The sequence below is a fragment of the Narcine bancroftii genome, chromosome 11, assembly GCF_036971445.1.
Source record: "Narcine bancroftii isolate sNarBan1 chromosome 11, sNarBan1.hap1, whole genome shotgun sequence".
Classification (NCBI taxonomy): Eukaryota; Metazoa; Chordata; class Chondrichthyes; order Torpediniformes; family Narcinidae; genus Narcine; species Narcine bancroftii.
The window spans coordinates 38,340,609-38,368,108 of NC_091479.1; the positions used below are offsets into that span (position 1 = coordinate 38,340,609).

At 41.7% G+C, this 27,500-nt stretch overlaps 1 long non-coding RNA gene across 1 annotated transcript in view; it reads left to right on the forward strand.

The window, feature by feature from the left end:
* Positions 1-531: 531 nt before the first annotated feature.
* The window catches only part of LOC138745265 (uncharacterized), an 83,038-nt gene continuing 56,069 nt past the window's right edge, over positions 532-27,500 (forward strand). The window contains exon 1 of the long non-coding RNA XR_011346115.1: positions 532-625. This is a non-coding gene — a long non-coding RNA (uncharacterized lncRNA). The remainder of the gene's footprint in view (positions 626-27,500) is intronic.

Consider the following 27,500-nt stretch of genomic DNA (forward strand, 5'->3'; position numbering starts at 1 on the left):
ATCACAAAGTCAATCCGCACTTGTTGGGTTTTACGTGTCCTGTGTCTCTGTTCTCGTTTGTCAAATCATTTGATTTTTAAAATAGGCTCGAAGACTTCAGGGCTCCTCCTACGCGGGAAAACTCCGACTTGCGTCCATCGTGGGACCTTTGAACTCCACTACGGTCACAGGTCGGGGAGGACGTGTCGGGGTCATTGGGTCGCTTCGGAAGGGATGGAAAACCAATCCATTTTTATTTGCTTCCCAATGCTCATAGAATGAGTCTAATTCTATCAGTTTTTCCTGTTGTAGTATCACATTCTTCATAAAGTTAGATGTTATTTTTTTAAAGTTTAGTCACTTGAACAATAATGCTCCAATCCTTCTGATCCTCACGTACCATGAGTTTAAAATGTAATGTTTCTCAGTTACTTGTCCGAATGCCTTGAAAATATAGGGACTTTGGTGTTAACAATACAGAGTAAAGATTTCACCAATCCTTTTGAATTTATGATCTCTGGGATTTCTGGTCATGTTTTCTATTTAGGTTGGTGTATCTTGCAGACCTGTTTGGTTGCAGCAAGTAAGAAGTTATCACCTTGCAGCATCCACTGTGGCAGCACTACCAAATAAAGAGACACCCAAGGTGAGTGTAAAACAAAGACTGGCTTTACTGTTTTAAATTCCCCACGTGTGCTCGCTGGCCCACCCATTTCTGGTGACGTATCCCCCGACTTCCAGCTTTACGTCATTGCATCGTGGCATCACTCTCCAGTTGGATGCCGCTACGTGGAAGTGTAGGGCTCCTCAGCCCATACATGGTGCTAGGAGCGGGCTCTTTCTCAGCAGCTAATGGGAGTCCGTGCCATCTTGGACTATCCGAGTGTTGCAACGATTTGACCTCTTTTTGCTCACCCGGTCTCTTGGCGCACTACAATCTCAGTGTTTATAAGGGGGAAATTCTTTTAATGTTTCATTCAACTTTATTACAGAATTCTCCTTAGATTATCTGTGTAACATTGAAGGTTATGGGTTTTCATGAACAGGGATCATGATTTTACTCATAATTTGGTGAGCCAATAGATGGGACATTTTTTGCTCATGCCCCATGGGAATTGAAATAGAAATGATGTGACAAGATTAGGAAGGTTTGTTCACCCTTCTTTTTAAGGATGATTTTCATCTTGCTTGCTGAATTAAAATGTGATTTGTCAGTTCTTAATGGCAGCTGCCATATTGGCATTGCAAGGAGAGATGGGAAATGGGTCAGGTCCTTGGTGGTCCCAGTAATGCAACGTAGAAAGATGTCATGGGGCTGAATGTGGTTTAGGGAGGGAGAGGGTATTAATTTTTAGGAAACGTATGTGGCCAGACACCGATCAATATTTTTTGTCTAATAGAAACTCCTGCTGGTAGAAGCCATTTCCTACTTTGAACAGGCCCAATGTCATTATCCAAGTAAATATTGTTAAGAGCCCATCGGATCCCAAAACCCAGCAGCAATAGACATTCACCAAGTCAAGTCATTTTTAAAACAGAAGTTATTTTTAATCAAATTTAAACATGAAAATAGAATGAAACTTTAACTTAACTCTATACTTAACTAACCCAAATGAGCCCCCTTCAAATTCTAAGCACACATGTTTGTAATGTGTTTAAATTTAAGAAAAGTTATTTGGTTCACAGTTCAATCTCACTTCTCCTTCTTCCAAGTTCTCTGGATGCAGGCAATTCTTCTGCTGTGCACAGAATTGAACATTTCTAAATTTCACCAGGTTTTGGTGTTCAAAAGGTAAATGTTTTCCGTTCAGGAAGGTTCTTGTAGTGTTTGCAGAGAGTGATTTGTTGTTCCAGGATTTCCACAACTAAGGTACCTTCATTAGTCACCTCAATATCTGGCTGATGAAAATTGCCCCGTCAGGATCTTCCAGGTGGTAACTTCTTTCTGCAAGCTACTACAGAGTTCCATTCCTCATATTCCAAACAACAGGAGTTCTTTCTTCTGCTCAAGCTGTTGTTAGATAAACAAAACCCAGGTGTGACTTTCCTCTAAGCACCCTGCAAAAAAGTACTTGTAGATATCCTAGCTCCATTTCCAAACAATGGTCATTAATTTTATGAAATCAGTTCGATTAACACCTACATTTGAATGTCCATAACATTCTCCAGTGATCTTCAATATTTATTCAATCTTTCAAATAAGATGTTTTAAGATGTATGTGTGTGTATGTATGTAACCTACTCTAAATCTTACCAAAATCCAAAATATTACCAAATTCTCCAAATATATTTATTTATTACAATATCATGCATTTAAGAGACTCTAAGACAGGCATACATGGGTGAAAGAAAAACAGGGTTGTAGCAGACACACCGCCACCATCAGTTCACACACTTACCTGAGACGTCGCGGGCTAACAGTGCTGGGCACCAAAGTACAGTGAGTGGATCAGATGAAGCCCCTGTCTAAAGGCACGGGACACTAATGGCTTGTACCTTTAACCTGCAGGTCCTGTGGACCGGAAGGTGTTCACTAATGTTCTCATTGACAGGCAGGGAATAAAAGGTCCGTGTATGTCTGCAATAAACCACTCTTGAGTTGACAACCTTTGTATATGTTTGCCTTTATTTAGTAGCATCTTCCGCAGTAGCTGCTACAGGGTATTATTTTTTTGTTAGAAATATCAAGATCAATGCAACATCATGGGCCAAAGGGCTTGTACCGTGCTGTAATATTCTGTTATTGCTTGACTTTGAATATCTATTGTAAGCTCTGTGAGACTTCAATAATGTAGCAAATTTGCACAGCAACATTGCAGTCAAAAGTTTGTATCTCCTGTTTGACTTGAGCTTTTCACATTTTTACACAATGCTTTCTAGTTCTGGTCAGTAAGAAAATAAATATTGTGCATGTTGAATATGTCATGATGTCTGAAAGTAACACTGGAAAAGAGTCAGTAACACCAAGGTAAATAGCACCCTGTAGTGGCTGGTGCAGTTTCCTGATGGGCAGAAGTTATCCCTCAGTGGCTACAGTGATGTGAAAATGTGGGTAAATTATTTTGTATATGATTTATACATGGAAATATTAGTTGTTGTTTGTTCCAATTTCAAGTAGGTGTGGTTGAAAAGTGGGTAAGGATAGAAAATAGTTGGGGAACAAAAACTGAGGCTTGCATTTGATGGTGTGAAAGTCAAAATGGAAACTCAGAATAAGGCTAATCTGATTAAGCAAGACAGCGGCTCTTATACTTCCACCAGAAGTGAATCTCAAATTGAATTTTGAGTCATTTACGGTGGGTAATTTAAAAGTCTGTGGATTGTAAGACTAAATTAAGAGCCCTTTTTCCCCTGGCTGTGCTGAAAGATTGTTTTGTTTATTAACTAAATCTTTCTGAGAGGGAGAATAGACTGAAGCTGCTTTCCTACACATTGGTGGTGAATCTTGCAGTAGGATCTTTCAACTAATTACAGACTCCTAATTCCTCCCTGTCCTCGGGCATTTTCTCCTGCAATCTGCATCAGTCACCACCATCCAGCGATTCTCATGCAGGGTAAAGTTTCACAAACACCTCCTCCAACCATGTCTGTGCCCTCTGTGGCAGGAAACCCAATGCAGAGTAAATGACAGATTGGCTGAGCGCCTCCACTTTGATCACAATGGCCATCTTGGGTCATGGTCACAAGCCATTTTAAGTTCCATTCCATTCCCACACTGACCTTTGTCTTCTGCCTCCTCCATTGTCAGGGTGAGGTCAAATCCAGAGGAACCATGTCTTATTGCATTTGTGAATCGATAGTATGCATATGGAATTTTCCAAAATCATGTAACCTGCCCACGACCTCCCCCCTCCACAGGTTTCACTCTCTCTCCTGCTGATTCACCCAGTCGCCCTCGTATTCTCCCTTCCAAACCAGATGACAAATAAATGTGGGCAGAGAAATGGCAGATGGAGTTTAATTGAGACAAGTGTCTTGCACTTTGAGAAGAGTTGTAGTAGTGTTGCAATGAGGGATCTTGGGGTGCAAGCGCAAGCTCTTTGAAAGAGGCAACATAAGTGTAGGGTGTTAAAGAAAGTATTCTTCATTGAGCAGGGCATGAAGTTTAAATGTGATTAGGCCAAATTATGAGTATTTTCTGCAAATCTAGTTGCTGCATGACAAAAGGAGTTCATCAGGGGCTTGCTTGGTGAAGAGCATTGGGTCTGAGGAGAGGTTGGACAAATTTGGATAGTTTTCTCTGGAGCATTGGAGGCTGAGAGATGACCAGGTTGGAATTTATCCAATTATTGTAATCATGGAGAGAGTAGATTTCTTCTACCCCCACCCCCGTGGGAGATGTAAAAAAACTATGATGCCCATATTGAACATGAGAGGGAAAAAGGAGAGAAGTGAGACAGGGTTTCGCACAGTGAGGTGGGGGTCTGGCCCACGCTGCCAGGATAGTGGTGAAATCACCTCGATTTTAGAGGCATTTGGTTGGGCACATGAACAAGAGGGAATGGGTGATGTGTATGGACCATGTGCTGACAGATGGGATTAATTTAAATGAGCATCATGGTCACCACAGACATTGTTCACCAAATGGCCAATTCCTGGGCTGCTCTGTTGGGTGATGATTCATCTCTTTTCAAGGATTGTTGCCGATGGGCAGTAAACTTTTCACAGAGGTCTATCTCCAATGAATGTATTTAGAACATTTCCATGAGTTAATTCCCTGTAGAACAGCAGTTATCATTCAAGCTGTGTAGCCACAGCAATAATGCAAAGTTTGAAGGCCATCATTACTGAATCCATTTTAATCAGCCTTCACCTTGTACAATGTTCAGTTGAGACAACAAAATCAAAATGCAACTTTTAACCTCTAGGAAAGATGAGTAATCCTCTGTACCACAGAATTATTGCTGAAAAAATATTTGGAAAATTTTGTGAATTCAGCTTCCAAAGAGGTGATGAAGAGGAACCACAACATGATTTAAAAAATTAAACCCAGAACATTTATTAGAAGATGTTCATCACAATAAACATGTTCAGGTTCAGTAATGATCGATTCTAGAATGGCATGTGGCAGTAATAAAAGGAATGCAGGATAGATATATTCCAAGGAAAAAGGAATTAATGATTTGGATTGTGGTTTAAATGGTTTTGTAGCCAAATTTGCGGAGCTCACGAAGATAGGGGACAGAGTAGGAAGTGTAGAAACCGTAAAGTTGCAGAAGGATACAGACAGATTAGGAAACTGGGCAAAATGATGGCAGATGAGATTTAACACCGAGAAATATACAGTTGTACATTTTGGCAGTGGAAATAAACAGGAAGCATACTATTTGGATGGGATGAAAACTCAGACCTTGGATGTGCAAAGGGACCTGGGTGTCCTTGTGCAAGGAAACCTAAAAGTTAATGACCAGGTGAAATTAGTAATGAAGAAAGCGAATGCTATGTTGGCATTCATTTCAAGAGGAATAGTGTACAAGAGTAAAGAGGTGTTGATGAGGCTCTATGGGGCACTGGTGAGACCTCATTTCGAGTACTGTGTGCAGTTTTTGGCCCCCTATCTGAGAAAGGATGTGATGTTGTTGGAGAGGGTGCAGAGGAGAATGACTAGGATGATTCCCAAAATGGAAAGGATAACGTACAAGGAGTGTTTGACAGCTCTTGGGTTGTATTCATTGGAGTACAGGAAATTAAAGAAGAAATCTCATGGAGGCATTTTGTATATTGAAAGGTTTAGATAGGGTGGATGCGGGAAAGGTGGTTCCCTTGGTGCGTGAATCGAGGAGAAGAAAATTAGAGGTTATACATATAAAACAGAGATTAGGAAGAACTTCTTTCTCCAGAGGGTCGGGGATCTGTTGAACCGCTGCCGCATACAGTAGTGGAAGCCAGATCGCTGGGAGTATTTAAACAAGAAATAGACAAGTATCTCGTTAGTTAGGGCATGAAGTGATATGGGAAAAGTCCGGAAATTGGAAGGAGTGTAAAGTAGTTTCGTGTCAGTTTACAGAACAGACTCGATGGGCCTTGTGGCCTGGTTCTGTTCCTTTGTCTTGGGATCTTGTTCTCATTTGAGAGAGATTATTTGAGCTAACTGAGAAAAATGAAGGTAAAATTCTAGGCAGTTGTTAGAGTAGGTTATTAGTTTGTCATCTCTATGTAAAACTCCAAAACTATCTGTCACTTTGGAGCAGTGCCGGTCCCTCCAACCCCTGAGGAACGTAGATTTTCTAATATGTCATGTGTTCTTTCAGCTAGAAATGATTCTCTTATTCAAACATGGCCAGAGGTCACTCGCATTTTATTTCAGCTTCACATCATTTTGGGTGGGTTTTCTGTTGTAAATGTGGCAAATTCCAATTTGGGAGTAGATTTCTTGTCACATTTTTCAGTGATGTATTTGAGAAAAATGCTGTTATGTGGACTGCAGCTCTTGAATGCAAGTGAGCTGCATTTGTTGTCCTTCCAATGCCATCTGCTGCCTGACAAGCCTTCAACCTGGCTCCTGCCCTTTCCAAACCTTGCTCAAGTGTTTCCCTCACCTTGTGACCCCATTATAATGGTGTGCAGACATGCAATAAGCCACCATATAAAGGCAGGGTCTATGAGACGCAGTCTTGTAATACCCCCGGATTATCAAAATCGCAAGCTTGGATTGGCAAGAGTTGGGCGTAGTCCACAGATCTGACAGCTGCTGTGCTTCACGGTTGCATATGGTTCTGATAAAAACTAGGGATTGGCGGCCTTGCAGAGATGATCGTCCCCTGAACAATTCCACTGTGCCTGACTGATACAATATTCCAAGTTTATAAGACTTCTCAGCAAACCTCCACGGCAAATATGCATTTGCTAAAATAGATCTAGTACGTCCTTACTATTGGATTCCATTTGAGTCTTCGGATGTCACGAAGACAGCAGTGATGCTCCCATTCGGCATGTTTGAGTTTCTGAGAATACCATTCGGTCTATGGAATGCAGCTCAGACGTTCCAGTGGTTCATGGACCATGAACTCACTGGCCTTGGGTTTTTTTTGGTGCTTGTGTTGATCGAGGAGATTCTGGTTGTAAGTGTGGATGAAGAGGAGCACAAGAGCCACCTTATCTCATTGTTTCCAAGGCTTGAGGAATGTGGCATCGTGATCAATCCCAGAAAAGTGTTTCTGGTGCTTCTGATCTTGTATTGTTGGGACCTAGAGTTATGAAACATGGTATTTTGATTGATGAATGGAAAGTGTATAGAATTTGAGAATTTCCAAACCCCCCCCCTTTATGTTTGGCCAGTTTTGATGGTTTTTAGGTACAATGAATTTTTATTGCTGTTCCCTGGTGAATGCTGCAGCATCTCTATTACCTCTTGCTGAACGACTCAAAGGATCTGATGTCTGCTTCAAAAAGACATTAACTTTGGGAGACGATGCTGTTTATACTTTCCATGATGTGAACACTTCTAAGCTTGTACATCAAATGCCCAAGGCCTTGCTCTCTTACCACAGATGTATCTGTCAGTGCTGTGGGAGTAGTGTTCGAACAACGAGTCTGTGGGCAATTAGAACCTCTGGTGTTTTGTTTCACCCAAGCGGTCACTGGCTCAGGCAAAGTACTGTACATTTGGGCAAGAACTCTTAGCTATCTATCTCGCAGTGAAACATTTCAGGTTTTTTTTAAATTTATAGTTTTGTATACAGTTCAATATAATAACAGAATCGTATCCAAATGATACATTGATCAAAATAGAATAAAAAATAAATGATTTTACTGTACACAAAAGTGAGAAGAGAAAAAAATAAAAAAATACAGATCCAGGTGCAAAGCTACTGTATTAACTATTCCCTCCCAAAAGGAAAGGCAAGATATTAATAAAATATTAGATTTAAACCAACATGATAAGGTTCAACCATTAAGATTAAAGTAAAGTGGTGGGGTGGAGAAGTGAAAACATCAAATATCCAAACCCATAATATCTAAATATGGATTCTGTATTTTGAAGTATGTATCATATCCACTTCTAATATTATAAGTCACCTTTGCTAAGAGAATACAATTTTGCATTTCCCCACAATCAATTTTAAGATGGGATTCAGATTTCCATGGAATTGCTATACATCTCCTGGTCACTGCCAATGCAACTTATAAAAATAATTAATTGTTTTTTGAGATCTTGAATTAGTCTTCCAAATCATATACATTTCCCAAAAGTAAAAGCTCAGGTGTTAATGGAAAAGAGTTTTATAATTTGTTCCAAAAACTTGCCGACATCTTTCCAAAATGATGTCACCTTCAGACATGACCACAGAGAATGTATAAACGTACCAATTTCTGTGCCACATCTGAAACATAAATTTGAAAAAATTGGAATAAATTAATTGATGTAGCATTAAATATAATTGATGAATAAATTTGTAATTAACTAATCTATCGAAAACATTAATTACTGTCCCAACAAATGTCAGACCAGCAAAAAGGGTCAATTTCAGTTCCCAAATCCAATTCCCATCTTTCTTTTGATTTATTCAAGTCTGGGTTTGGAGATTCCTCTTGAAATAGTAGATACAATTTTGAAATAAATTTCTTTGTAATTCTCTCTAGAATCCCAATTTCCAATTCAATATTTCAGCTCTTTATTGGAAGGTCATCCTTTGACCATTTATACAGACCACCAGCCTCTTATGCATACTGTAAGTACAAGCACACATCTCTACTTGCCCAGAGAGATTTGGCACTTGGACTTCATCCTACAATTTTCATCGGACACACAGCACATCTGAGGAATGGTGAATGCTGTGGCTGGTGCCTTATCCAGGCGCGACATTACATACAACTATTGCCATCGATTTCACTGCCATGGCTCATGCACAGCACACTGATGCCGATTACATCAGGTGAAACCAGATCAACTCTGGTCTCCATCTTCAAGATGTGACCCTGGATGAATCGGGTGAAAAGTTGGTCTGTGTTTTTTTTTTCCCCCAACAGGAAGGACTCTGCCGTTTGTGTAGCGGCTATGAGGCAGGGGATTTTCTCTTCACAATCTATCTGTTCCTGGTAGAAGAGCATCAATCAAACTGGTTAAGGAACATCTTACCTGGCTTTGTGTTAAATAGAATGTTGGATTACGGGCAAGGACTCGCTTGCTGGGTCAACACCCTAAAGTCTCCAGGCACATGAAATTCAAGCTGGATGATTTTGTTGTTTTGGATTCCTATTTCCAGCACGTGCACCTTGTGGCTTGGAAGGTCCACTTCCGCCATCTCAGCAATATACTTATCTGCTCACGTGTGAGGACTGGACTACCAGGTGGCAGGATGTAATTCCTAACATTGGCATCTCTGCAGAGACAATTGCTTGGGCTTTTGTGGATCATTGGATTCCATCTTTTGATGTTCTGGGCACTATTACAACAGATCAAAGGTCTCAGTTCGAATCAGCATTGGTCCGAGCTCTCACTAATCATCTGGGCACGACCTGAACTATCGCTAAGCATTTCAGGCCAACAGCTTCTTTGAGAATTTTAATTGACAATCGAAAGCAGGTGGCAATGCATCTACATGGAGCGAACGTTTGGCCATGGTTCTCCTTTGCATGTCTACTGCTGTTAGGGCAGATCATGGATGTTTAGTGATAGAGCTAGTCAATGGCTGTATGGTGACATTGCCAGGTGAGTTTGTGAATCTGAGTCCAGGCACAGTGCTCCACGAACAGGTCAGTTATCTTGATTGTCTTCGAGAGAATGATGTGGCAGAGAATGATTCCAACTGAAACGGTATCTTCTTATGAACCAAAGTAGCAACACCTCGAGCTTTCGAATTAAATGGAGATGAAAAACATGTCCGACCCAATCTATTTTCAATTTCATATGTTCTTTCTCAGACAAATGAGTTTCTTGCAAAAAAGCAAGATCAACCTTCCTTTTCTTTATATATGCCAATATTCCCTTCCTTTCAATCGGATTATTGTCCTTTAACATTAAAGATCACAAAATTTAAATGAGCCATAACTTAATTTCTTCCTGAGATTGACACTTAACACAGCAATTACAATTATATATATATATATTAAAAAAACCCAAACCCCACCTTTTGAAAGAAGAAAATCCTGTAAAAAACCTACGAGTATAAGAGTCGGATCCCCCTCTGTGAACCAGGTGCAGTTAATTCCACAAGTGGCAGATGACTTTAGAAGTAGCAGAGACGACCACCACCCCCCAACCGAACATTAAAACCCATCAGTCATCCCAGTGATAACACCTATATTGAGCTTGAGCTTCATCTTCAACATCACTCACCAATTCCTGTTCCCTTCCCAATCTTAACCTTAACCTCAGGCATTTTCCCCATCGATTTCTTAAAGTTTGGGAAGGAATTCGGAAAATTTAATGCACCAAAAGGACACTCAAATCATTGAGACTGATCTGGCCCATAAATCACCTTAAATACCGATGGATACCGAAAGTAAACTTATACCCTTTCTTCCACAGCACTGCTTTGACCAGATTAAACTCTTTCTGTCACTTAATAATCTCCTGACTTAAATCAGCATAAAATAAAACCCTATTTCCTTGATACATCATAGGGCTTTGATCATGGCGAGCTTTTTGAACTTTGATTTTCCAACTAATCAATGTTTTGTAACAAATCTCTCTTCTTGGCATCCCAGCCTGTAAATAAATCCTCAATATGATCCATTCTCTCCGTATAATGGTCCACACAGTCCTTACAGTCAATAAAAACTTCTTCTATCCTCTTAAATTGATCTTGTCCATTGTCTGCTGTTAAACTCTTATTAATATTAACTTGAATAGATGTAATTTCTTCACACATACCAGCCATTTATTTCCTCTATAACAGCAAATTGATCATTTAAAGTTTCAAAACCTTAGTTCACAGAAGACATAATCTTTTCACTTGGTTGGATCAGTTCTGTAGACATGAAGTTGACTTCCATCCCTGTTACAGGGGCCTTGAAGACTGGGGAAGGTGTCTGTGGTAAAACAACAGCTTTCATTGGAGAAGGAGATGTTCTTAAAGCCTAAGGCCTTCCTTCAGTGAGTCCAACTGCAGCAAGTAGTCATTCTTGCTCTTCTTCTTCTCGAACTTCTGAGTTGTCCTCCTCCACCTCTTCCCTTCCACGTCCTACCTGGCAGCCAGACTGTGGATCAGATCCAGAAATTCTTTCAAGCGAGAACATCTTCAGATGCGCCACTGCGTACAGGCAGTCCCCTTCCTGGTAACTCGTGCTTGCATTCGGGCACTCACGCCCCACTCTACTTAGTCAAACCTGGCTCGTGCTCCTCCTGGCCCGGCCAAAGATCTCGGTGCTATCTTGCATCTCCGGATGTGCAGAGGATATAGACGTTTCTTCCAGCTGCTCCCGACTGATACATTGAGGCTTCAGATCCATGTCTAACTGGTCTTGAGGTTCCTTCTGGAAGGTCGGCCTTGCTTCTTCTGTACTTTTCACAAGTTGACAATCTAGTTTTTTTCTAAGTTCCTTGTTATGATATGGTATTGTATGTACTGACCAGTACAGGCACGGGCTGCCCCCCCACCCCCTCCTGATGACATCCTCTCCTAGACTCCTCCCTGAACTCCTCCCCTGTGACCCAGGCAATAAAGGTTGAGCCACCTCTTCCTTCCCTTCACTTTCCTCACTTGGACCCGGGTCTGCAGTCTTGTGTGGAATAAAGCCTATCGTTCCACTCAGTCTTTGTCTCTGTGATTATTGGGGCAACTGGTCGTGCCCAACACTGCTTTTTTCCTTTCCTCATTTCCAGAATCCTACTGTAGTAAATTACTGTTCAAAACATTGATAAAGTCAAAAAAGTCACTACAGTTCGAGTATTGAACAGTTCAGTCAGGGAGAGGTGTCTTCTCACGTCATTTTCCGATGCCCTCTTTCTATGACCCCCCCCTCCCCTCAGCTGATCCTTGAACACCATCCAATCCAAGGACTCGAGGCAGTCCTGTAGCTGTCTTCCATCCCGTGACCACCTTCTGGTTGTCCTGATCTCGTAAGTGTTGTGAGCAATTTTAGGCCCCATTTCTAAGAGAGGATGTGATGGCCCAGACTTGTTTTACAAGAATGACCCTGGGGATGAGAAGAATAATGTTGGAGGAGCATTTGATGGTTCTGGGCCTGGACTCGCCCGAGTTTAGAAGGATGAGGCAGGACCTCATTGAAATCTGATAGTGAAAGGGCTATATGGAGAGGATTTTGCCAGTAGTGGGAAAGTTTAGGACCAGTGGGCACAACCTCAGAATAAAAGGATGTCTGCTTAAAACAGAGATGGAGAAACCTTTTCATCTGGAGCAGTGATTTTCAAACTCCACCTCCCCGCCTCCCCCTCTCCCCAACACCGGCTCATATTCCACTAAATCCCTGTGCCAGAAGTTCTCTGTTAGTAAGGTATTAATTAATGTGGTATGTGATTGGAAAGAAAAAGTTTGAAAACCACTCTTTTAATTGTACGTCATTGACTTGTTCTGTGTGTGATTTCATAACTCCAGAGGAAATGGACAAATGACAATTTTTTTCAAGTAACATTTTTCCTTCACAATTGGGTCCACTGCAGTCTTTCTCAGCCTTTTTTCCCATTCATATGCCACTTTAAGCAATCTCTTACTCATTTTTCGAGACTCCAAGGAATAAAGTCCCAACCTGTTCAACCTTTCCCTGTAACTCAACTCCTGAAGACCTGGCAGCGTCTTAGTAAATCTTCTCTGCACTCTTTCAATCTTACTAATACCATTCCTGTAGCTCGTTGATCAGATCTGCATGCAATACTCCAAATTTGGCCCCACCAACATCTTATACAACCTCACCATAACCTATTTTCTATATGTTAATTAATGAAGGCCAAGATGACAAAAGCTGTCTTTAGAACCCTGTCATCCTGTGACACCACTTTCATGGAATTATGTAACTGTGTTTTATCTCTTGCTGCCGATTTGTATAACTTCTCTGTTCAATTTCATAATGTTGCCTTCTAGACTATTTTATTGTGCCCCTTGATCTAGAGAGTTCTGGCAGAGCAAAACAATTTGTTTTCTTTCATCAGGTCAAATTTTGTCACATTAATCCAAAAACAAGTATTTTCACCATTCCTTCATTTCAAATTCTCTGATGCTGTCACATTGTACCTCACAGTGACGGCATCATGTTTGTCTTGTTTATCTTTTACTCCTCCATCCAGGCAGATGTGCTAATCAGCGAGTCGACTCCACTCATCCAGCATCACTGCCATTTCTGCTGCTCGGGCTTTTCATCCCAAATATTCACTTTGTTATTTCCCCTCTTCTTTTTCTCAGCAAAGAGAATCAGGTTTGTTTGATCATCTTTCTGAATCCCAGTGAAAGGTTATCGACCTGAAGGTTTTAACTCCGATTATTTTTCCAGTAGATGACCTGCTGAGTATTTCCAGCATTGAGTTTTTATTTAACTGCCTTGGTGTATTACTGAGTGCTTTGAATGGTAGAAGAAATATGGGTTGGGTTAAGTGGATATGTTTCGATCATGGATTGGGTTTAGAAAAATAGACGTAAAAGGGGAGGGTGCATGGAAATAGTTAAATCATCTTTTAAAATTGTTTTTTGAGCTATGATTGTTTTCCGATCTATGCGCAGTGTTCAGAATTAAAAATTTATTGTGATTAACATGTCACAAAATTTGTCATTTTGTGGCAACAACACAGGTGCAAATATTGTTCTAAATAACATTTTAAAAAAAGAAATCCATTTGTGCAAAATGAAGAATAAGTGAGGGAGTGACTGTGGTTCCTTGTCCATTCAGAAATTTGATTGGAAGAGGGGGAAAAGCTGTGTTTGTACCATTGGATGTTTGTCTTCAGGCTCCTGCACCTGTTTCCTTGGTGATAGCAGTGTGAAGAAGGCCTGGTCTGGGTGGCGAGGGTCCTTGAGGATAGAGATTGTTTTCTTGAGACTCTGCCTCTTGGAGAAGTCCTTAATACATGGGCTAAGGATGAAAGGGGAAAAGTTTAGTGGAAACATGAGGGGGAGCTTCTCCACACAAGGTGGTGGGAGAGTGGAACAAGCTGCCAGCTACATGAAGAAATGTGAGCTCCATGTTAGCATTGAAGAATTTGGACAAGTTCAGGGATACGAGGGTGTTGACAGGCTCTGGACTGGATGCTGGTCAGTGAGACAAGGCAGAATAAGAGTTCTTCAGTTGGTGCGTTAAACCATAAGACAGACAGCTGTGTACTCACCCATTTAATGGATTGCGCTTGGTGCAGCGTGCCGAGGAATGGCACGTTGATCTGTGGAGTCTCCTGCCGGAAAGTGTGGGATACTCACGGGGCTTAATTTAAACCTGCCGGCAGCAAACACTTCATGATGTCCCACCTTGTCTCGTGGAGCCTGGCACATATAACCATATGACAATTTACAGCACGGAAACAGGCCATATCAGCCTTTCGAGTCCATGCCATTTCACATGAACCACTCCACTCCCTAACCATTCCCCAGCCCCTTCCCACGCTCTGCCCATATCTTCCAACCCCCTCATATCCATGTACACATCCAACCTTCTCTTCAATGACAGAAAGGACTCTGCCACAACTATCTCTTCTGGAAGATCACTCCATTCTGCCACCACCACATAAGCATCTTATAACATTTCTCCTAAAGTTTTGCCCCCTAACCCTTAACTCATGCCCTCTTGTTCAAACCCCACCCCCCCCCACCCTCAGAGGAAATAGTCTACTCATGTCGAGTCTATCTATTCCCTTCATAATTTTAAATACTTCGATCATAACTCCCTTCAACCATCGACGTTCCAATGAATAAAGTCGCAGTCTCCTTGATCTTTCTTTGTATTCTAGATGTTGTAAGTCAGGCAACATTTTTGTAAATCTTCTCTGCACCCTCTCCACCTTAACTATATCATTCCTATAATTTGGAAACCAGAACTGAACACAATTCTCCAAACCTGGCCTCACCAATGCCTTAAATGCTAGTCTATGCTATGATTTATGAAGGCCAGCATGCCATATGCCTTCTTAACAACCCTGACTACCTGGGAATCCACCTTCAGTGAACTCTGTACCATAACTCCAAGATCCCTCTGTTCCTCTTCATTCCTCGACCCCCTCCCCTTAACTGCATAGGTTCTATTTATATTATTTTTTCCGGAATGCAGCACCTCACACTTGTCTACATTAAATTCCATCTGCCATCTTTCAGTCCACTTTTACAAACAAACCAAATCCTGTAATCCAAGAAAACCTTCCTCACTATCCACCAGTCCTCCTATTTTCATATCGTCTGAATATTTGTTTACCCAGTTAACCAACCCTCATCCAAATCATGAATATAAATAATAAACAACAGGGGACCCAGCACCGATCCCTGAGACACACCGCTCGTCACAGGCTTCCATGCTGACAGACAGTTGTCCACCATGACTCTCTGCTGTCTATGTCCCAGCCACCTCTGAACCCATCTCACTATCTATTAATCCCTAGTGACTGAACCTTCCTAAATAACCTTACATACAGAACCTTATCAAAAGCCTTACTAAAATTCAAATAGATCTCATCAACCAGCCTACCTTCATCCACTTTTCTTGTCAACTCTTCAAACAAATCAACAAGTTTCGTCAAACATGACTTTCCCTTCACAAACCCATGCTGGGTGCCCCTGATCTATCCCTGCCTATCCAGATATTTGTATATACTATCTCGAAGTATACCATCCATAATCTTCCCCACTCGGAAGTCAAACTTACTGGCCGATAATTACTTGGCCTCCACCTACTGCCTTTTTTCAACAACAGAACTACATTTACAACCCTTCAATCCTGCGACACCAGACCCTCCTCCAGTGATCTTTGAAAAATCACTGTCTGAGACCCCGCTATTTGTTCCCTGACCTCCCTTAACATCCTGGGAAAAATCCAATCAGGACCAGGAGACTTATCCTCCGCTATTGACCCTGGAAGCTCCAAAACCCTCTCTTTACTAGTCCCTATTCTTTCCATAACTAAGCTATTCACCTCATTTATCTCACATAGTCCAGTGTCCCTTTCCCTTGTGAATACAGAAGAGCAAAAAATTGTTCAATATCTCCCCCATCTCATGCAGCTCCTCACAAACACATCGTCCACCGTTCCCATTTTCCAGTGGACCTACCCTATCTTTAACCCTCCTTTTACTGTTCACGTATCTGTAAAAACCCCAAGGATTCACTTTCACCTTATTTCCTATGGACACCTCATACCTCTTTTTGCCTTTCTAATTTCCCTCTTGAGGTTCTTTCTGCAATCTAAGTAAGGATCATACATCTCATCAATCTTTTGTTTCTTATATTTAGCATGGGCCTCCCTTTTATCCTGAATCGTTCCTAATTTTTCTAGAAAACCACGGCTCCCTTGAACTTTTAGTCTTGCCTTTCGTCCGATCTGGAACATAAAGATCCTGTACTCTCACTGACAGGCGGTGAGAATGGTGTTTTTACCATGGCCGTTGGGGTAAAAATGCCCATAAATGTGTCCCACCATTTACCTATTACAGCAAAAAGGCAGGAAACAAAAAAGCCGTCTACCATTAATGGCCTCGGCAGCTGGGACAAGTATGGGCCTATTGTATCTACAAGATGACGCTGGTAAGCACAAGTTTCTTGTAGGCACAAGTTTCTTGTAGACACAAGTGCTGAGGTCGGTTGGCTCCTGCCAACCTACTTTGAAATAAAAACCACAATAAATAACAACTCCAAGTTCACCGGTGTTTATCAATTCTTATACTGTGCACAGAATTCAACATTTATGAATTTTCACCAAGCTCTGGTACTTAAAAGTAAATGTTTACCCTCCAGGAAGGCGCTTGTTGGTTTCAGAGAGGGATTTCTTGCTCATTGGACACACAAAAACTGATTCCCTCTGATCAGCCACTTTGGGGTCTTGCCAAAGAAATTCGACCCATCAGGGTTTTCCAAATGATAACCTCTTCTGCAGGTCACCATTGAGTTCCTTTTGTTTCCCTTATTTCAGGTGAAACACTCGAGCCAGCTATTTCCTCTTGTATGGACGACAAAGTTTTTCAACAGGCTGAACTGAGAACACACAACCCATCTTCAAAATGGGGTTTCAACAAGATGCCAGCTTGCCATCTCTCTCTCTCTCTCTCTCTCTCTCTCTCTCTCTCTCTCTCTCTCTTAGAAAAAAGCCTATTTGATCTCTCTGCTTGCAAAACCACATGACCTTCTTCGAACAGCAAACAGGTACAAGCCAGATGACTGCACTGGACCCAAACTTTTGAATCCAATCATCTCTTGCTTTAAAAACAATAATCCATTTACACCTGCTTTTGAAATTATTTAGCAAAACAGTCTCCTTGTTTTGTCTTTGCAAAGGCTCTCGGCGCCTGCATGACTCACTCTCAACAAAGCTCCTGCATTTTAAATAAAAGCTTTTTTGTGAAGTGTTTATGTTTGTTTGTAACCTACACAACTCCTATAATCCATCTCTTTCAAAAACCTATCTATATACAATGTAAAATATATAATCTGTCACAGGACAGATGCAGCAGAGGATTTGTGATAAAATCAATGGTGTCCTTGCAAAAGAAAAAAGTGGGAAGAGGTATAATCCACTTGGCTCTGGTGAGTGGAGTTTGTATTAATTTGAAACTTGAACCTATCTCTCTATTCCAGGAGACAATTTACTGATATTTAATTAAAAAGTGTCCTATCACACAAAATTGATTTTTTCCTGCTGTAAGACAGATAGATTCGCCATTGGCAGAAATTGCCTGAAATGCCTCTGGCAGACAGAGAAAGTCTGAGTGCTCCCCCACCCACGCCACCCCGAACCCTGGGCCAAGTCACTGAGTGTCTGTGGATTCTCTTTCAATGCTCACAGACCAATCCACGTCATTGGCAATGCGAGGCCCAGGTTTGAACCTCTGACATGATGAGGAACCATTTAGCACCCACTCGTATCCCAGATCTGATACCTAACACCCTTTTAGCCAGTTTTGAACCAGTCTCTAGCAGTCCATGGGCTGGTGTGAGTTCCTTGACTGCTTTGTCCAGAAGCCCACAGCCTGTGTGGGTTCCTCTCCTCAAGTCACCAACAGCCTGCCACCTATGTGGGTCTTTCACCTGCAGAACCCCTCACTGGTCTGCTTCCTTGGTCACTGACCTATGGATTGAATTCTCTGCTTCTGAGATGTTGGTGGGGTGTGGTCTTTCTGTTTTCTGGCGCCCTGCACTAGTCCTCCACTTCCACAGAGTTCGCGGTGTCGAGGAAATCTAACAAATCTAAATAAAAAAAATTCAACTGAGAGGAGAATCTCACATGTCTAGAGGAATGGAATGGGCATTATTACAAACTGAAGCCTAATATTTGAATAGTCAGGTGCCAAATTTGCAAAAGCATAGAGTATATATTTATCAAGCTATATGTATTTTTTTTCCAAAGGAATACAACTTTGAATATTTCCATGTCATATTGGCATCCCTAAAAAGTTAACATCTGATTTCCAAGAAAGTGCAAAACATTTCCTCATCACCGCTAACACAATTTGACAATTTCAATTGATACATTAGTAGTTTTAATTTGGGGCTTGTTCCTTCAGTATTTCCTAATACAAATAAGGTTGGATTTTGCGGAAAAACATCTCCTGTAACTTGTTCCAAAAATTTTGTAATTCTCCCCAAAAAGATCTTGCATTAGGACAAAGATAAGTTGAATACAAGAAAGTTGCGACATCTTCACCACACCTAAAAGTTTGATCTGATAATTCTGATTTTATTCTATTCAGTTTCACTGGTGTAAGAAGTAACTGTAGAAGAAAAACTAGTTGTGAATTCCTTCCTCACTGCTGCAGAGTGGATCTCTGGTCAATAGTTCCAGACTGCTGAGTTGAAGTGAATTTTTACAACTCCCCTGGATCAAGTGATCTCTATTGGAAATCAGCTTCTTGAGGAGCTTTTCAAATCCAACAGCCTGAGTCACCTGACTCCAGGTGCAGCTTGACATAAACTCATGATGCAGACTGTTTTCTGAGAATGGAATACAAGAGGAGGGTTGTCTAGGTCTTCTGCAGGATAGAGATCACAAGATATAGGAGCAGAAGTAGACCCGTCGAGTCTGCTCCACCATTCTTCCACTCATCCCTACTCCCCAGCTTTCTCCCCATTACCCTTGATTCCGTGACGTATCAAATACCTGTCAAAATCTGCCTTAAATACACCCAATGACCTCAATTGCACAGATTCACGATCCACTGACAAAATCAATTTTTCTACATTTGTTTTAAATTGACACCCTTATATCCTGTAATTATGCTCTCCTGTCCTAGAATCTCCTACCAATGGAAACATCTTTGGCATATGTACTCTGCCCAAGCCTTCCAGCATTTGAAATGCCTCTGAGGTCCCCCTTACCCTTCTGTACTCCAACTAGTACAGTCGAAGAGTCGACAATTGTTCCTCATACACTAACCCTTTCATTCCTGATATCATTCCAGTAAATCATCTCTGATCTTCTCAAACACCAGCACATCTTTTCTCAAATACGGCACCCAAAATTCTAATTCTGATTGAATGGAAAGGGAATTCTCCAACGACACAAACACAACAGTGAAATGATATTATGTCTTGTTGATATTTACAAAAAATTAATGAACGGTCAATTAATAATTTTCAAAAGATACCGGGACCCATTAATGGACTATTATCATAACCTAAAGAATTCGGATTGTTCTGAAGCTTGATGCTGTGTTACGAGACCAGAGGATCCCAAAACCCAGCAGCAGTAGATATTCCCCTAGACAAATGGGGACTTAAACAAAAGCTGATTTTAATTATCTTTAAACATGTTTAACTTATCACTATTTTACTAACTTACTTTACCTAACTTACCCCCCCTCCCTCTTCTAATTCTAAGTGCACGTGTGTGTAATGTGTGTGTAAGTTCAGAAAAGTTCTTTGGTTCATTGTTCAATCTCACTTCTCATTCCTCCAAGTTCACTGGTTGCACGCCATTCTTCTACTGTGCATAGAAACCAGGTTTGGTGCTCAAAAGGTAAATAATTACTGTTCAGGAAGTTTCTTGTTGGTTTTCAGAGAGAGGTGTGTTGTTCAAGGAAGTATTAGGGTGTTTTTGACTCAACGTACCAGCATCTGAAGTCCGTTATCTCTTCAGAAAAGCTCTGATAGCTTTAGCGTGGAGCAGAGCTGGACCAGGATTTTGCAGGTATTTAGGGGAGTGTGTGGGCAGGGTTTGTTCTGGACCAACAATCTCACCAAATGACTCTGCTTGAAATCAAGATTCAAACCATTTTGAGGAATACAACAGGAATTGTTCAACAAGAGCCTGGTGATCCCTGAGGAGGAGTTTTCTTTCAATAGTGGAAATGATTTTTTTTAAACCCTGTTAATATTCCTGATACAGATCTTTGTATTTAACTTTCAGGTTGCTATCTGTTGTTAACTTGGAGGCCTTTAATGGGGTGACTGGGTGGAATCTTTGCTTTAACCAAGCAGTTCTCTTGCAATTTTCCAGCTGTAGGATGCAGTGCAGTTGCTTGCAAGTTTAGCAAGTGGGATGATGATGTGAAACTGCAAGTCACAGCGTCATTTTTGTTTTTGAAAATGCAGATGTGAAATTTTAACTTTGGTCTCCTTGGTTTGCTTAAGTTTACAGAGGAGACGTTGGGTCAAGCTGAGAAGACAGAGTTGGATGCCCATTTGGCGAATCGGCTGGGCAAAGCAGAAAGCACAAAATGAGGGGCTGAAAAAATAATGAAACAGACTGAAGTGCCGTTGAACCCAAACCCAGGTCAAGAATTTAATTTTGTGCTGTGTACTTAAGAGACCAAACGATTTGGGCTTTTAGTGGTGACCTATTTAAATGAAAAAAATCTGATTAGGATTAAAGTTTTTGGAATGTTTGGAAGGTGCCACAAAAAATGGAGCATATAAATTAGATGTTGTAATTAAGGTAAATGAACAATACAATGAGCCTGGTGTCACAGTGCCTCCCTCTACCGTACATCACCATTAAACCTTCTCCCCAATATGAACCTGATGTCAAAGTATCTGACACAGTTAATTGAACATCACTGTTAAACCTTCTCACGAATGTGAATCCTGTCTCATAGTTTCTGATTCAGTCTATAGTCCATCAACATTAAACTTTCTCCCCCCTGTGAACCTGCTGTAATACTATATGCCTCAGTGAACCTTCTCCTCACTGTGAACTTGGTGTCACAGTATCTGACACAGTTCATCACCGTTAAACCTTCTCCTCACTGTGAACCTGGTGTCACAGTATCTGACACTGTTCATCACTGTTAAACCTTCTCCCCACTGTGAACTTGGTGTCACAGTATCTGACACAGTTCATCACTGTTAAACTTTCTCCCCACTGTGAACCTGGTGTCACAGTATCTGACACAGTTCATCACCGTTAAACCTTCTCCCCACTGTGAACCTGGTGTCACAGTATCTGACACAGTTCATCACTGTTAAACCTTCTCCCCACTGTGAACCTGGTGTAACAGTATCTGACACAGTTCATCACCGTTAAACCTTCTCCCCACTGTGAACTTGGTGTCACAGTATCTGACACAGTTCATCACTGTTAAACCTTCTGCCCACTATGAGCCTGGTGTAACAGTATCTGACACAGTTCATCACTGTTAAACCTTCTCCCCACTGTGAACTTGGTGTCACAGTATCTGACACAGTTCATCACTGTTAAACCTTCTCCCCACTGTGAACCTGGTGTCACAGTATCTACCTCAGTCAATCATACATCACTTTTAAACCTTCTCCCCACTGTGAACCCAGTGTAACAGTATCTTCCTCAGTCTGCTGTACATCACCATTAAACCTTCTCACTACTGTAAGCCCGGGTCAGAGTACTTGCCTCAGTCAACCATACATCACCGTTAAACATTCTCACTTCTGTGAACCTGGTGTCTCAGTATCTGCCACAATTTATCTTACATCACTCTTAAACCTTATCTCCTTGGAAACCTGTTGTCAGAGTTTCTGCCACCATTTATCGTACATCACTGTTAAACCTTTTCATTGCTCTGAACCAGTGTCAGATACAGCGACACCGGGTTCACCGGACATCAGCGATAAACTTTCTCCCCACTGTGAACCCAATGTCTCAGTATCAGTTTCAGTCTCCCGTGTATCAACATTAAACCTTCTCCCCACTGTGAACCTGTGTGGCAGTTTGTGCCAGAGTTCGTTGTACATCACCATTAAACCTTCTCTCCACTGTGAACCTGTGTGGCAGATTGTGCCAGAGTTCGTTGTACATCACCATTAAACCTTCTCCCCACTGTGAAACTGATGTCACAGAATCTGCCCCAGTTTATGTTACATCACTGATAAACCTTCTCCCGACTGTGAACACGGTGTCACAATATCTACCTCAGTCTACCATATATCACCGCTAAATCCTCTCCCCACTCTTTACTCAGTTTCACAGTATCTGCCTCATTCTACCGTACATTACTGTTAAACCTTCTCACCACTGTGTGTCCAGTTTCACAAATCTGTTTCAGTCTCCCGAAAATTACCATTAAAATTTCTCCCCACTGTGAACTCTGTGTCACTGTATCTGCAACAATGTATCTATCGTGTGTCACCATTAAACCTCCTCCCCACTGTTAACCCGGAGTCACAGTATCTGCCTCAGTCTACTCGACATTACCGTTAATCTATCTCTCAACTGTGAATCCAGTGTCACAGTATTTGCCACATTATACCATACATCACCGTTAAACCTTTTCCCCACTGTTGACCTGATGCCACAGCATCTGCTGTAGTTTATTGTACATCACTGTTAAACCTTTTTAATACTGCTGTTAACCCGGTCTCACTGTATCTTCCTCTTTCTTCTGTATATCACCGTTAAACCTTCTCCCCACTGTGAACCTGGTGTAACAGTATCTGCCTCAGTCTGCTGTACATCACCGTTAAACCTTCTCACTACTGTACGCCTGGGGTCTGAGTACCTGCCTCAGTCAACCATCCATCACAGTTAAACATTCTCACCTCTTTGAACCTGGTGTCTCAGTATCTGCCACAGTTAAATCACTGTTAAACCTTATCTCCACTGGAAACCTGTTTTCAGAGGTTCTGCCAAAGTTTATCATACATCACTGATAAACCTCCCCACTGAGGTCCCGGTGTAACTGTATCTTGCTCAGTCTGCCGTACATCACCATTAAACCTTCTCCCAACTGTGAATCTGGTGTCACAGTATCTGCCACAGTTTATCGTACATCACTATTAAACCTTCTCACTTCTGTGAACTAATTTTCATGGTATCTGCCAACATTTACCGAACATCACTACTGTGAACCCTGTGTCATAGTATCAGTCTCAATCTACCGAAAATCACCATTAAACCTTCTCCCTAATGTGAACCCACTGTCACAGGATCTGCCTAAGTCTACCGTACATTAATGCAAACCTTCTCCCTACTGTGAACCCGGTGTCGCTGTATCTGCCCCAGTTTAACATACATCACTTTTAAACCTTCTCCCCATTATGAACCCAGTGTTTCAGTATCAGTCTCAGTCTCCCATGTATCACAATTAAACCTTCTCCACACTGTGAAACTGATGTCACAGTATATGCCAGAGTTTTTTGGACATCACTATTAAACCCTCTCCCCACTGTGAACCCAATGTAACCGTATCTGCCTCAGTCTCCCTTATATCACTTTTAAACTTAGTCCCCACTGTGATCCTGGTGTCACAGTGTATGCTAAAGTTTTATGTCCATCACTGTTTAACCTTCTCACTGCTCTGAACCCAGTGTCACAGTTTCTGTCCCAGTCTACCATACATCACCATTAAACATTCTCCGCACTGTGAACCTGTTGTCACAGTATCTGCCACAGTTTATTGTACATCACTGTTAATCCTTCTCCCGACTGTGAACCCAGTGCCACAGTATCTGTCTCAATCCACCACACATCTGAGTTAAACCTTCTATTCACTGTGAACCTGGTCTTCTAGTCTCTGCCACAGTTTATTGTACATCACTGTTATACCTTCTTAATACTCTGAGCTCGGTGTCACAGTATCTTCCAAGTTCTACCAAACTTACCATAAACATTCTCCCCAATGTGAACCTGGTGTCAATGTACATGACACAATTTATCATACATTACTGTTAAACATTATCCCCACTGTAAACCTGGTGTCACAGTATCTGTCTCAGTCTACCAGACATCACCATATTACCTTCTCCCCACTATGAACCTGGGTCACAGTATCTTCCTCTGTCTTTCGTACATCACCATTAAACCTTTCCCAACTGTGAAACTTGTGTCACTTTATCTGCCACAGTTTTTTTTTACATCACCATTAAATCGTCTTCCAACGGTGAACATAGTGTCTCAGTATATGCCAGAGCTTATCGTAAATCTCTGTTCAACCTTCTCACTCCTGTGAACTCGGTCTCACAGTTTCTGCCAAAGTCTACCGTACAGCACCCTTAAATATTCTCCCCACTGTGAACCTGGGATCACAGTATCTGCCTCAATGTACTGTACATCACTGGTAAACCTTATCCTCACTGTTAACCTGGTATCAAAGTATCTGACACAGTTTATCGTACATTACTGTTAGATTTTCTCACTGCTGTGCACCCAGTGTAACAGTGTCTGTCTCAGTCAACCATACATGATCATTAAAGCTTCTCCCCCTATGAACCTGGTGTCACAGTATCTGACTGAGTTTATCATACATCACCGTTAAACCTTCTCACTGCTTTGAATCCAGTGTTACAGTATCTGCCTCAGTCTTCCGTACATCACATTAAATATTCTCCCCAATGTGAACCATTTATCACTGTTTCTGCCATAGTTTATCCTACATCACCGTTAAACCTTCTTCCTACAGTGAACCTGGTGTCACAATATCTGCCACAGCTTATCTTAAATATCTGTTCAACCTTCTCACTCCTGTTAACTCAGTCTCACAGTATCTGCCAAAGTCCACTGTACATCACCATTAAAAATTATCCCCACTGTCAACCTGGGGTCACACCATCTGCCTCAATCTACTGTATATCACTGTTAAACCTTATCCTCATTGTTAACCTGGTATCAGAGTATCTGACACAGTTTATCATACATTACTGTTAGATTTTCTCACTCTGTGCACCCAGTGTAACAGTGTCTGTCTCAGTCGACCGTACATGATCATTAAAGCTTCCCCCCCTGTGAACCTAGTGTCACAGTATCTGACTCTGTCTTCCGTACAACACTGTTAAACCTTATCCCAACTGTACACTTGGTGTTATGGTATCTTCCTCAATTTACCATACATCACCTTTAAACCTCCTCCCCACTGTGAACACAGTGTCACAGTATCTGCCTCAGTCCACTGTACATGACCATTAAACTTTCTCCTCACTGTGAACCTGGTGTCACATTAACTGACACAGTTTATCATACATTACTGTTAGATTTTCTCACTCTGTGCACCCAGTGTAACAGTGTCTGTCTCAGTCGACCATACATGATCATTAAAGCTTCTCCCCCTATGAACCTGGTGTCACATTATCTGACACAGTTTATCGTACATTACTTTTAAACCTTCTCACTGCTGTTAACCCAATGTCACAGTGTTTGTGAAAATTTATCATACATCTCTGTGAAACATTCTCCCCACTGTGAAGCTGGGGTCAGGTTACCTGCCTCAGTCTGCCAGGTACAGCACCAATTGCTCTCAGCCAAATGTGCTGTAGTTGAGTTTGGGTGGCCAGAGGTTACTGCTCAAGAAGGCCAGGGGCTGCCATTGCCCTTCAATGAATTGCTCCAGTGCGCCCCCTACTGCTGTGCTGGATGCATCTACTGTGAGAGTGGTGGGTGTCCCTGGCCTGGCGTGTACCACAAGGATTGTGTTGGCCAGTGTGTCCTTGGCCCTCTGGAACACCTCCAAATCCTCATTGTCCCAGGTAATGTCTTTACCTTTCTCCGCATGATGTGGGCCACCACTGGTATGAATTGGTTATAAAAATTAATTGTACTGGTGAATTTATGGTGTGTTTGGGTAAGCACTGAACAGCCTCTACCTTTTCAAGCAGGGGCTTAGTTCCATGCCTGTTGATTTGATGCCCCAGGAAGTCAAACGTTTCCAACCTGAACTGGCACTAAGTAAGGTTTATAGTGTCCAAATTGCTACAGTCGAGTGCACAGACGCCTTAGATCACACATGTCAAACTCAGGCCCGCGGGCCAAATTTGGCCCGTGATATAATTATATTTGGCCCGCAAGATCATATCAAATATGTATTAGAGCTGGCCCGCTGGCCGCCGTGCCAATATAGCGCATGCACAGCTAATACTACAAATCCCAGAATGCTTTGCAAATACATTGGCGCTGACCCGTCAGCCCGCTAATCGTCCCCACCTCCTCTCTTTACTTTCATTAGGATCTGCGACCTGTCGCCAAACTCACATGTAATAAACCCCTTACGAAAAATGGCCAAACGAAAGACAGAAAACAGAACCTTTCAAGACAGGTGGAAGGCAAACTCTGACCCCACAGTTTGATGAATTTGTATCTTTTTCCTATATCTGACATGATCATCTCTAATCTATTCATTTATTGTTCTGTACTTTTAATTCTTCTTTTTATTTCATTAAATTCTTGTAATTGCCATTCTTTTACTGATTCCATATATTCTTTAAAAAAAATATATCCATTGTCTTGCCCTTCCCTTCTTCTTCCATTTCTCTGTGTTCTTCTTCTTCTTCTTCCTCTGGGTTGGTCATCTGTTGTTTCCTCGATTTATTTTTACTCTCTTCTTTCTTGTTCTCGTTGTTTTCTATGTTCTCTTCTTGATGTTGTGCTGTGGCTGTCATTCTCAGCTGTGGAGATCGACTCCTTAGCTGATCCCCCCTCCCGTCAGTGTTTTTTTTTTGTCTTGCACATCACGCATGTGCGAGGAGTCACGCCAGCGCAGTTGCGCACTTTTGCTTGGCTCCGCGAGCCATTTTTGTAGTCCCGAGCTCAGGACTTTGACTGACCTGAGGGAGCAGGCTTCTCTCTCCGCAGCGGGCTTCCTCGGACAGGTAAGGCCTTCACCTTCTTCTTCTGATGTCTTTTCTTCTTCTCTTCTTCCCGTTGCTTTCGACTTTTCTTTCTTCGCTGCCATTTTCTTCCCACCTTTTCTTTCACTTTATTTTAATTTTTGTGTTTGTGCCTTTGTGTTTTCAGTGTTTTTTTTAAACTTTTCCGGAGAGGGCTGGAGTTCCCCGACTGGCTACTACTCCATCACGTGACTCCTCCATCTGACACAGTTTATCGAACATTACTGTTGAACATTCTCCCCAATGTGAACCTGGCGTCACAGTATCTGCTACAGTTTATTGTACATTATGTTAAACATTCTCCCTACTGTGAACCTCGTGTCACAGTATCTGACACAGTTTATCGTACATTACTGTTAAACATTCACCCCACTGTGAACCTGGTGTCACAGTATCTGACACAGTTTATTGTACATTATGTTAAACATTCTCCCT